General features: G+C 44.3%; 1 protein-coding gene across 1 annotated transcript in view; it reads right to left on the bottom strand.

Annotated features, from left to right (window-relative positions):
- Positions 1-12,942, bottom strand: part of LOC122917773 (centromere protein P) — a 237,441-nt gene that overhangs the window by 84,712 nt on the left and 139,787 nt on the right. The gene's annotated exons all lie outside the window — the stretch shown is intronic.

Here is a 12,942-nt window from a genome sequence, read left to right as displayed (position 1 = left end):
GCCACTTGGAAGCAACATGGGGCATGTGGCTGAGCCAGGACTTACTCTGAAGTCCAAAAAGCAGAAAGTCTAGACACCTGAGTGGGCGCTGGGTACCTGGTGCAGTGGGTGCTGCCAACAGAGGTGAGCAAGATCCAACGGCCTGAATGTGGGCTTGCACTTCCACTGACTCCACACATCACCCAGGGAGTCAGCCTCACCAAGTGAATTACTTTTTAGAGATGACCGCTTTCATTAACATAGAAAAAAAGAAAAAAAATCATTTTTTGTAGTGTCTTTGTCTGGCTTTGGTATCAGGGTAATGCTGGCCTCACGGAAATTAATTTGGAAGTTTTCCTTCCTCTTTTATTTTTGTGGAATAGTGTGAGAAGAACAGGTATTAGCTTTCTTTAAACGTTGGGTAGAATTCACCTGTGAAGACATCTGGTCCTGGGCTTTTGTTTGTTGTTGGGAGTTTTTTGATTAGTGATTCAGTGTCTTTGATGGTTACAGGTGTATTCAAATTTTCTGTTTCTTCCTGATTCAGCTTTGGGAGCTTATAGGTTTCTAGGATTTATCCATTTCTTCAGGATTGTCCAATTTGTTGGCAAATAATTCTTCATAATATTCTCTTATAATCCTTTATATTTCTGTGGTGTCTGTTATTATGTCTCCTCTCTCATTTCTGATTTGAGTCCCGTCTCTTTTTTTCTTGATGAGCCTGGCAAAAGGCTCAATTTTGTTTACTTTTTCAAAAACCAACTGCTGGTTTCATTTATCTGTTCTATTTCTTTTTAAAATCTATTTCACTTGTTTCTGCTTTAATCTTTATTATTTCTTTCCTTCTACTGGTTTTGGGTTTTGTTCTTCTTTTTCTAGCTCCTTTTGATGTAAGGTTAGGTTGTTTGAGATTTTTCTTGCTTCTTGCAGTAGGCCTGTATTGCTCTAAATTTCCCTCTGAGAACAGCTTTTGCTGAATCCAGTGATTTTGGACCATTGTGTTTTCGTTCCTCTCCATGTACTTCATTTATTTATTTATTTTTTAAGATTTTGTTTATTTATTTGATGCAGAGAGAGAGCACAAGCAGTGAGAGGAGTGGCAGGCAGAGGAAGAGAGAGAAGCAGGCTCTCCGACAAGCACGGAGCCTGATGTGGAACTCAGTCCCAGGACTCTGGGATCATGACCTGAGCCAAAGGCAGCTGCTTAATGGACTGAGACACCCGGGTGTTCCATGAGTTCCTCTTTCATTCCTTGGTTGACCCACTCGTAGTTTAGCAGCATGTTATTTAGTCTCCATGTATTTGTCTTCCTTTTAGACTTTTTCTTACGATTGATTTCTCTTTTCACAGTGTTGTGATCAGAAAAGATGATATGATTTCGATCTTTTTAAATTTATTGAGACTTGTTCTGTGACCTAGCATGTGCCCTATTCTAGAGAATGCTCCATGTGCACTTGAAAAGAATATGTATTCTGCTGGTTTTGGATGGAATGTCCTGAATATATCTGTTTGGTCCATCTGCTCAAATGTATTGCTCACAACCACTGTTTCTGTGTTGATTTTGGTCTGGATGATCTGCCCATTAATGTAAGTGGGGTATTAAGGTCCCCTACTATTAGAAAATTCCATATTAAAATCTCTGATGGGGGTGCTTTGGTGGCTCAGTGGGTTAAGTCTCTGCCTTTGGCTCAGGTCATGATTTCAGGGTCCTGGGACTGAGCCCCACGTTGGGCTCTCTGCTCACCGGGGAGCCTGCTTCCCCCTCTCTCTCTGCCTGTCTCTCTGCCTACTTACTTGTAATCTCTCTCTTGCTCTGTCAAATAAATAAATAAAAATCTTTAAAATTTCTGATGAACAGAGATGCAAAAATCCTCAAAATATTAACATCTAAATCCAAAAATATATTAAAAAAATAATTCACCATGATCAAGTGGGATTTAATCCAGGGATGCAAGGGTGCTTCAATATTTGCAAATCAATCAATGTGATATACTGCATGAATTAGAGAAGGCAAAAAAATCATATGATCACCTCAATAGATGCAGAAAATGCATCTGACAACACACAACAACAATTTATGATTTTTAAAAAACCCTCAACAGGGGCACCTGGGTGGCTCAGTACATTAAGCTGTCTGCCTTCAGCTCAGGTCATGGTCCCAGGGTCCTGGGATTGAGCCCCACATTGGGCTCCCTGCTCTGTGTGGAGTCTGCTTCTTCCTCTCCCTCTGCCCTTCCCCCTGGTTGTGCTCTCCTCTCTCTCAAATAAATAAAATCTTAAAAAAAACCAACAAACCCTCAACAAAATAGGTTTAGAAGGAACATACCTCAACCTAATAAGACCTAATATATGAAAAACCCACAGCAAACACCATACTCAATGGGGAAAAACTAATTAAGAGCTGTCCCTCTAAGATCAAGAATCAGACAAGGATGTTCAATCTTACTACTTTTATTCAACATAGTACTGGAAGTACTAGCCATGGAAATCTGACAAGAAAAAGGAATAGAAGGTATCCAAATTGGTGAGGAAGAAGTAAAACTTGCACTATTTGGAGATGACATGATACTACATATAGAAAACCCTAAAGATTCAAATACAAAACTACTACAACTGATAAATGAATTCAGTAAAGTCACAGGGTATAAAATTAATATACGGTAATCTGTTGTATTCCTATACACTAATAATGAAGCAACAGAAAGAGAATTTAAGAAAACAATCCCATTTACAATTAATTGCACCCCAAATAAAATATCTAGCAATAAACTTAACCAAAGAAGTGAAAAACCTGTACTCCAGGTTTTTCTGAAAGAAACTGAAGACAACATAAACAAGTGGAAGGAGAGTCCATGCCCATGGCTTGGAAGAACAATATTGTTAAAATGTCATACTACCTAAAGCAATCTACAGATTTAATACAACCCCTACCAAAATACCAACAGCATTATTCATAGAACTAGAATAATTCTAAAATTTGTCTGGAACCCCAGAAGACCCTGAACTGTTAAAGCCATCTTGGGAAGGAACAAAGATGGAAGTATCACAATCCCAGATTTCAAGATACACTGCAAAGCTATAGGAATCAAAACAGAAAGAAACAAATTGAGGGGCGCCTAGGTGGTTCAGTTGGTTAAGGTCTGACTCTTGGTTTCTGTTCAGGTCATGATCTCAGGGTTGTGAGATCGAGCCCTGTGTCAGACTCTGTGCTGGGCGTGGAGCCTGCTTGGGGTTCTCTTTCTCGCTCTCCCATGCACTTGTGTTCTCTCTCTCACTCAGAAAAGAAAAGAAAGGAAAAGAGAAGAGAAGAGAAAGGAAGGAAGGAACATGTTGATCAACAGAACAGAATACAGAGCCCATCTATAAATCCATCCTCATTAAGGTCAATTAATCTACAAGGAGACAAGAATATACAACGAGGAAAAGAGACTCTCTTCAACAAATGGTGTTGAGAAAACTGGACGGTTACATAAAAAAGAATGAAACCAGACTACTTTCTTATCTCATACATAAAAATAAACACAAAATGGATTGAAAAACTAAATGTGAGACCTGAAACCATAAAACTCCTAGAAGAAAACACAGGCAGTAATTTCTCTAACATCCATCAAAACATTTTTCTGGCTAGGTCTCCTGAGGCAAGGGAAATGAAAGCAAAACTAAATTACTGGTACTACACCAAAATAAAAAGCTTTTGCACAAGAAAGGTAACCATCAACGAAACAAAAAGACAACCTACTGAATAGGAGAAGATATTTGCAAATGATTTATCTGATACGGGATTGATATCTAAAATATAAAAAGAACTTACACAACCCCCAAAACAAGTAATGTGATTGTAATGGGCACCAGATCTTAAATAGATATTTTTCTAAAGAAGACATCCAGCTGGCCAACAGACATCTGAAAGGATGCTCAACATTACTAGTCATCAGTGAAATGCAAATCAAAACCACAATGAGATACCACCTCACACCTGGCAGAACGGCTAAAATCAAGAAAACCAGAAGTAACAAGTGTTACTGAGGATGTGGAGAAAAAGGAACCCTTGTGCACTGTTGGTAGGAATGTGAACTGGTGCAGCCACTATGGAAAAGAGTATGGAGGCACCTAAAAAAATAAAAAATAGAACTACCATATGATCCGGTAATTTTACTGTTGGGTATTTACGCTAAGAAAATGAAAACACTAATTTGAAGAGATATATGCACCCCTAACTTTATTGCAGCATTATTTATAATAGCCAAGACATGGAAGCAGGCCCCATGTCCAACAGATGAATGAATAAAGAAGGTGTGGTGTATATACACAATGGTGTATTACTCAGCTGCAGAAAGAACGAAATCCTGGCATTTGCAACATAGACTTACAGGTGTAATGCTAGGTGAACTATGTCCAACTAAGACAAATACCAAATGATTTCATTCATATGGAGAATTTAAGAAACAAAGAATGAAAGAAAACAGAGGTGAAAAAACCCCAGCCTCTTAAACACAGAGAACAAACTGGTTGCCAGAGGGGAGGTGGGTGAGAGGAAGGGGTCGAACAGGTGAAGGGGCTTAAGAGTACGTTTATCGTGATGAGCAGTGAGTAATGTGCAGAATGTTGAATCAGTGTATTGTACACTTAAAGCTAATACTTCATGTTAATTATACTTGAATTTTTAAAAAAATGACAAAAACTACCCACAGCGCTAGTTTAAATCTGCCTCTGCACAATGTCCTCTGGTACAAACACATGGACCCTTCTAGGAGCAGCGAGGTCAGTATGATTAGCCCATTCGCACATAATGTGATTATTCCAATAACCTTTCAATAGTATGTAATATAAACCTTTAAATTCATTGTTGGCAGAGGGCGGGTTGGGGGCACCTGGGTGGCTCAGTTGGTTAAGCATCCAACTCTTGATTTCAGCTCAGGTCATGATCTTAGGGTCGTGAGATTGAGTCCATGGCAGGCTCCGTGCTCAGAAGGGAGTCTGCTCGGACATTCTCTCCCTGACCCTGCTCCTCCCCCAAGCTTGTACGCACACATGTGCTCTCTCAAATAAATAAACATTCTTAAAAAAAAAAAAAAATTCAGGGGCAGCTGGGTGACTCAATCATTAAGCGTCTGCCTTCGGTTCAGGTCATGATCCTAGGGTCCTGGGATCTAGTCCTGCATCCGGCTCCCTGCTCAATGGGAAGCCTGTTTCTTCCTCTCCCACTACCCCCACCCTCGCTTGTGTTCCCTCTCTCCTTGTCTCTGTCAAGCAAATAAATAAATATTTAATGAGTAAACAAATAGATTCATTAGGAAGTGTTAACAGATTTTAACACGTTTTAAAAGAATTCTAGATTTAGTAACTATGTGAAAATTTAAACCACAGATGATTAGCTAAACGATAAGCCCCCCACCCCATTTTACTGGTGGCTCACATGGTATCAAGTGTAGTATTAATGTGCTGTAGGCAAAAATGGTTTCCCTGAATTGACAAATTTAGGGTAACAAAGAAAGACCGAGGTATAATACAGGAAGTAATTGGGACTGAATTCAGAGGAAGGAAAAGCACCTGGCTTGAGGGGCCTTGACATAGGATCTGAGCCAGCGGAGTGGAGGGAATGAGCAGAGGTGAGGAGGGCTCAGGAGACCAGACTTAGCACGAGGAGAAGTGAGGGCACTGTGAGCTCTGAGGGAGGAAGGTCAAGAGAACAGTGGTGTCAGGAGGGGACGTGAGCCAGCACTGTGGGGCTGATGCAATCAGCACAGGTGACAGCAGGAAGAGCAGAAACAGGAATGGGTGTAACAGAGACTTGTACAGAAATATGCTAGGACAGCTGGCTGCCAGCCAAGAGACACGAGAGAAGGGAGCCAGAGAGAACTGTTCACGCCTCAGGGATGCTGCGGAGAGGCTGACAGGAAGGGACAGTTTGGGCCAGAAAATGCTGAATTTGGAGGTTGCCATAGAGTTCCGGCAGGATGATAGGAGGAGCGAGAAAGTTGGGGATCTACAGGCAAGGACAGCTCAGGAGATGGCAGGGGAGCTGAACCCTAATGGGCAATGGCTCCCAATGTCAGTGGAGTGAAGGAGCCAAGCTCACTGCCAGTTTCCTTCTGAGCACGGTACAGACAAGATATGCCTGGAAGCCTGGCCTCCCCTCATCTGGCGCTTGGGACAGGTGCCACCACCATGCTGACAGATCTGGCGTCATGAGTTAGGTGCACACTGATTATTTATTGCATATGTGGTGCCGCGTGGTAGACGATGAGGGTATATCATGTTTTTCCAGAAAGGTTGTAAAACTAGAAGAACAGAGACAAGCTGTTTCTGGCTCCCTCCATTCTGAGCACAGACTGGTACTAAACGGACTGCTGACCCCACGTCTGGACGGCTCAGCTCATGAGCCCTCCAGCACTGCTACAGCAACACAGCTCCCAAGCAACACAGAAAGGAATCTGTAAACTCTGAGGACTTTTAAAGGAAAAGTAAGACATTGAACTGAAAAAGATTTATACAGGGTCTTAAAATAAATAAAGAATAATTTATCTTATCAATATTTCCTGACATGAACATCAGAAAACACAGAGTATTTTATAAACAACTAAGCTGTGCTTTGACAACTGGTAATACCCAGTAACCAAGTGATTGTTCTGCATAATAACAACATCAACTATGTTCTCGAAAGCCATCATTTAAACATACCATGAATTACTAGGTTCATGGATGCTGACATAAAAGAAGGAACTACTCAAATTCTGCTGTTTCAGTGAAATCTCAAAGGGCGGTTAAAACCCTGACATCTATTCCGCCTCCTTCCCTTATTTAGAAAACAGAAAGTTTCCTCGTAGGAGATGTATTCATAGACTGAAGATGACTGAATTATTTCTCTGTTCATAGTTGAATGTAAATTCAGATCCTCAACTTAAAGTTCAAAAATATTAAAAGTATGCATGAAGGGGCGCCTGGGTGGCTCAGTGGGTTAAGCCGCTGCCTTCGGCTCAGGTCGTGATCTCGGGGTCCTGGGATCGAGTCCCGCATCAGGCTCTCTGCTCAGCGGGGAGCCTGCTTCCTCCTCTCTCTCTTTGCCTGCTTCTCTGCCTACTTGTGATCTCTGTCTGTCAAATAAATAAATAAAATCTTTAAAAAGAAAAAAAGTATGCATGAAGGGCACCTGGGTGGCACAGTGGGTTAAGTGTCCAACTCCTGATTTCGGCTCAGGTCATGATCTCAGGGTCCCGAGATAGAACCGTGCTGGGCACGCAGCCAGCTTGGGATTCTCTCTCCTCTCCCTCTGCCCCTCTTCCCACTCCCTCTCTAAAATGAAACGAAACACACACACACACACACACACACACACAGAAATTGTCAGAAGTTTCTAGCTAGCTCTAACCTATATAAGAGGACTCCAGGGTCTGCAAATACAGAAGTCTATTGAAACATGAGGTCTGCCTCTTAGAGTTAAAAATCAAGAACAAGTATCATAGTTCTGACCTGGAGTCCCCATTAGCTGTGGACGTGGTCATCCTACTTAGACCCTGATTCCCAGTGTCCCAGCACATGACATTGGGTGGCACACCATCTACCTTCCCAGGCTGCTGGGAAGGTCAAATGAGAGACCATCCATCACTGTGCTGAGCACAGGGCGGACATGGGATCGGGTGAGTGTCCATCTCTTCACTGACAGGTGTCAGAAACAGGCAGGCACGGAGGTCTGGTGATTTGCTCAAGGCTGCCTGGACTCTAGCTATGTAGACACTAATTATTCCAGGTAATTGATTTCTTAGATTATGAAATATAGTGGGGAAAGGAGTGGGCGTACTGCAAGGGCTGGGGTCGGTGGGATGCTGTGGCACGTCCGAGGCTCTCCCAAGCCTGGAGCCTTTCTCACACCCTCCGCACAGAGAAGAGCAAAAGCAGCGTGGAGCACAAGCAGCCGGGGTCTCCAGAAACACACAGTGAGTGTGGGATGCAACAGAGTCCAAACTACTCTTCATCACAGACAGGAATCATTTAGAAAATCTTGATTATTGTAAGAAAGAAAAGTAAGTCTGACTTATAAACGTGATTCACTGTGATTATTTGTAACACCAAGATGGGGGAAAATTATTTAAAACAGCCAGCCAAACTAGAAGAGTATGTGAACAAGAAAGGTGTCCTGCAGATAAGATCCCACTTAAAAGATACCCCACCAGGGGTCTGCGGGGATAGAGTCCGTCTGCGAGCAGGCCTTGGCCTCCCTGTCCAGCAGCCGGGCGCAGCACGCCGCACGGTCCTGCAGGGGAGCTCACCCATTTCGTGGCGCTCCCTACAGTCGCTGTCAACAGGCCAGGCGTGTGTTAGCACACGTGGGAGCCTGGCCGCCTGAATGCCTCAGCACACTCTAACATGTTACTCACATGTCTCTGCCCTGATGTGCCAAACAGGAACAGTGTCGAGACCGTGAGCCCTATTGGAATTTGGTCTGTCACAAACTGGTATGTGCAAAGAAGTGAATGCTTCTAACTCTGTAAGTGGGCCTCAGTGATCACACAACTAAAAATTAAAGGCATGACTATTTCTTCTTTGAAGTTACATTTCTCTCTACATGAAAATGGATACAATCAAAACTTAGAGTCCAGCATATTTTTTCCTTTACACAAAATGTGAAGAATGTGAATCCACACAAGGGAAAGCAGATTGCATTAAAAATAACATGTGATTGCACTAAACACGTCTTAGTTTGGAACAGAAAAGGAATGCATCATGCTATTGAAATGTCATGGTGTGTTTCTAAGTAACAGAGTCTCGGTGGTCAAATAAACTTACATTAAACTATCAATTGATAGAAGCAAATCTTTTTATAAGAATCTGCAAAAGGCTGATTTGTTTTATATGAGTTGAGAATTACATTCACAATTAGCAAATTTATACTGTCTGAAATACTGATTCTAGGGCAGTGGTTCTTAACTATTAGAAGGACGGACCCCTGTGAGGGTCTGATGGGAGCTATCACAAGCCCTCCACGCAGAAAGACACACGTCTACTAATACTTAACATTTATCAAGAGATTCATAAAGCCTTTCTCAACCCTCTAGGGATTCACGCACCCTGGTTAGGAAACCCTATGCAGGGGAACCGCTTACTCAACCTAAAATTTTACATGTAAGTATTTCACTAGAGGTAAGGATAAATCAGCTAAAATTAAAGCTACCTGCCTTTCCCCCCACAGGTATTTAGCAATATTTTTAAGGTCAAAGACAAGTTGAAAGAACAATACAATGACCATCTCTATACTCTTCACCTCTATTCACCAATTAACACTATTTTATGAGAGAAAGTCTCTCTCCCACGTCCATGTCTGCACACACATAAGAATTTACAAGGGCCAGGCTGGACCATTCGAATGCAAGCTGTGGATGTGCTAAGACTGTCACCTAGGACCAGAGGACTCCTGAGAGCACGGAGAGCTCCTGACATGACTGTGGGGCAACAGTCACAGCCATCACAAAGCCAGGACTGTCTCACCACAGCCCATACTCAGAGGTCCCCCCTGTCCAACCAGGCCTGGGCTGTGCATGTGAACCGTTTTATATGGGGACCTTGCAGTTTCCCGTGAGCGCCCTGCAACGGCAACCCCTGCTCAGGGCAGAGTCTCACCCCTTTGCTGTTCTGAAGGGTACCGGCCAGCTCTCTTGTAAAATGTCCCCTGCTTGCACTTGTCTGACTGGACGTGATAAAACCTGTCTGGCAGGAATCCCACACAGGTGACGTTGGGTGGGCGCATTACTGGTGATTCTGAGACATATCACTGAGGTGGTACCATCTTCCCCTGGTAATTAGAATCAGTCTGTAAGGTAAGACTTTGGGTCTGTGTGACCGTCTTGCCATCCAGTGAGCTTCCATTCACTCTTTTTGCCGGAATCAGTTAGCACACCGCAGGGGTCCCAGCAGGTGGACTGTCCAGCTCTGGCTCCTTCTGTCCTGATCAGCTGGCATTCTTCTATAAGAAAAGTGCTATCCCTTTGACTCTCCTTACTCTGTTACTACAAGCATTCTGCATTCGACATGCTCTAATCCACAGCCACCCTTGTGCTGTGAGGTGCTCACACTGTGCTCATGTTGGCTTCCAGACTCTGTCCACGTGCCTGTGGTAAACTCTGCACACTCCAGTGCCGGCTGGCATGAGATGTTTCAAGCACATCTTATGCTTTCCCTGGCCCCAACATGGTACTTGTCATTTCTCCTAGGACCCTTGTTTGTCCTTCTAGTGGGAAAGAGTCCCTAGAAACACAGATATGGAAGTCAGATGCATGAGCTTTCAGGTCTTGTTGGAAAGAGCGAGAAAGTTGATTTAAAACAAAACTATTACTTGTGCCCTTTCCTCAAAGCGAATTGACACTTGAGGCATTATTTAAAAGTATCTGGCATCCATACATTATTATAAACTTATTGCAGTAAGTCCTTTGATATTCAAAAATTCAACTCAATTCATTAAATTTTTTTTATTAACATAGAATGTATTATTTGTTTTGGGGGTATCAACTCAATTCACTTTAAATAACAACTTACGTCATTAACTCATTTTCAGAGCAAACCCTCCAACTGAGGGCACAGTAGGTAGAGGAAGGAGAGCAGCCCGGAACCAGAATCCAGAAGCCTGTAAGAAGGAGGTTGCTGCCACCAGCTCTGTCAATTGCTGGAATTGCACAGGATGACACGGCCAGCTTTGTCACACTGTTTTTTAAAGATATGTTATAAATCTGGACTTTGACATAAAATTTCCTGTTTTTTAAAAATACCATATGCTCCAAACAGAACACATCTGCAGGCTGAATACTGTGCACAGGTCATGACCTGCAGTGTAAATAATTAAACCTAAAGCACAGAGCCCAGTCCACACTGAGCATTTCCCCTACATAACCTCCGGGTTATGCAGGAAGAGCAGACACTGTTTACATCCTCAGGTTTGATGGCCCAGAACATTCCTGAAATCGTACTCGCAAGGCCAGCCTCCTCCCACCCCTTAGGGCTTCTGCCACAGCTCTTTGCTACTTTTCCTCATGGCACTTACACCGTTCTGTGGAATGAGCGATGGACCCCATGATTCCTTGTAGGAGAGATGCTACACAATCCACTCCAAGGTGCTCAGAAGGCCAAAAACGCCAGAAGCCACTTGACAGACATCACTCAACTCAGCCTCCTGGTGATTCCTGAGTTTAAGAACGTACCTCTTGAGGCCACAGACAACTACTTTGTTCCTAATTTGTAGGAGAAGATTCCCAAGGGCCTTTCCAGTTCTCCTTTGTTTGGATCAAGACCACTGCTCCCCATTTCCACACTAGGAGAAGGTCCGGAAGGGGGTCTGAAGAATTATATGCAAAGGTGCCTGGTGGTGCAGTCAGATGGGGGTCCAACTCTGGATTTCAGCTCAGGTCATGATCTCACAGGTGTGGGATCAAGGCCCGCATTGGGCTCTACGGTCAGCACAGAGTCTGCTTGAGACTCCCTCTCCCTCTCCAAGATAAATTTATGCATGAACTTGGATACAATTAAGCAGTTTATTTTTATTTTTGCCATGGTTGGAATATATCAGGCTATGCAAGAAATCTGTGCTGAGGTTCCTTCTATGGCAAAGAGTGTTTCTGTTCATGTCAGCATAGAGAACATTACTTGTTCAGTTTTGTAATCTTGTTTACAACATAATGCGCAGATGGTTCGTGATTCCTAAGGATATTGTTTTGATAGAATGAAATTATTTCTCCAGTTTTTAGAGGAAAGCCTAATGGGGAAAAACAAAACAATAAAGTGTAGGAAAAAATCGGGTCCCATCCACAGGATGCCTACAGGAACCTACACTGGAAGTTTCTCTCCTCCTGATGCTGTAGGAAGACAGGGCACATGGCTGGGTCTGGAACAATAGCATGCATGTGGGGAAAACCTGTGCTGTCTTTACACAAGGCGTGTATGCATGAGGGTCTTCTCTGCAGGGCTGTGGGAGGGGTCCGGGCCGAGTCTGCACAGCAGGTAAACAAGCCAAATACACAGCCATCCCATGGCACTACTTCTGGGCCTACTTCCTTCCCCACGCCTCTGACCAAAGATCAAAGCAAGGACAGGAGAAAGACAGGGTAGGGGACTCGCAGTGGGGAGAGGTGGAACAGGCTATCCTACACCCTTGCAGAGCAATCTCGCCGGAAGTGCCTCGCGCTCTCTAGACCAGGAGGCAGAGGCAAAGGCGGGGAGCACGTGTCCCACTGCCAGGAGGAGCTGCCACTCAGCCCCAGCCCAGGGCTGCCATGTAGAACCAGGAGCACACGCTGGCAAAGCTTAGCTTGTCGAGAGGACCGGAAACATCCTAATTCGAAGAACCGCAATTCCAAACAAAAACACATACACAGGAGCCTCACCCGACAGATGAAAGCGTGTCTGAACACTCAGAGCTGCGCCCCACACGGGAATGTATATGTGAACTCGGACTCGGGGCACATTCACACAACCCTGAGACCGAGTCGCAACACCCTGGACGCATGTCAAACAGCAAAGGCAGGGTGAGGAAAGCCAGACCCCAGAGCCAGCTGCCATGTGCTGCACTTACAGAGCACAGGGAACGCTCAGCGTTTGACGCCAGGCAGCAGCCTCCTCTGAGGAAGCTGGGGCGGGGGCGGGGGTTTCCCAACCAGCGCCTGGTTTATGAAAATTAACCGAGCTCCACCATTACGATGTGTTGTTACTTACTTCTGTAATATACACGCATTAAAGTTGAAAAACAAAACATGGTGCAGGACAAACAGAACTCTGCCCAGGTCAGTGAGGGCAGTTCAGCCCTCAGGAGGCCCTGTTCATCAAGGTGGCGGACATGTCCCCGACCCCAACACAACGGCGCCAGTGGGAGCGCAGCACCGCACCCACTGGGACTCCCACTGGAGCGAGCTGCAGTGCCGCGGGGGCCTGCCGCAGGGCCAGCACACTCCAGGTCCTTTTTACGGGGGGCCTGGCCGCCTGTCG

This window comes from Neovison vison, chromosome 9, assembly GCF_020171115.1.
Source record: "Neovison vison isolate M4711 chromosome 9, ASM_NN_V1, whole genome shotgun sequence".
NCBI classification, from domain to species: domain Eukaryota; kingdom Metazoa; phylum Chordata; class Mammalia; order Carnivora; family Mustelidae; genus Neogale; species Neogale vison.
This window is presented reverse-complemented; position numbering and strand designations above follow the sequence as displayed.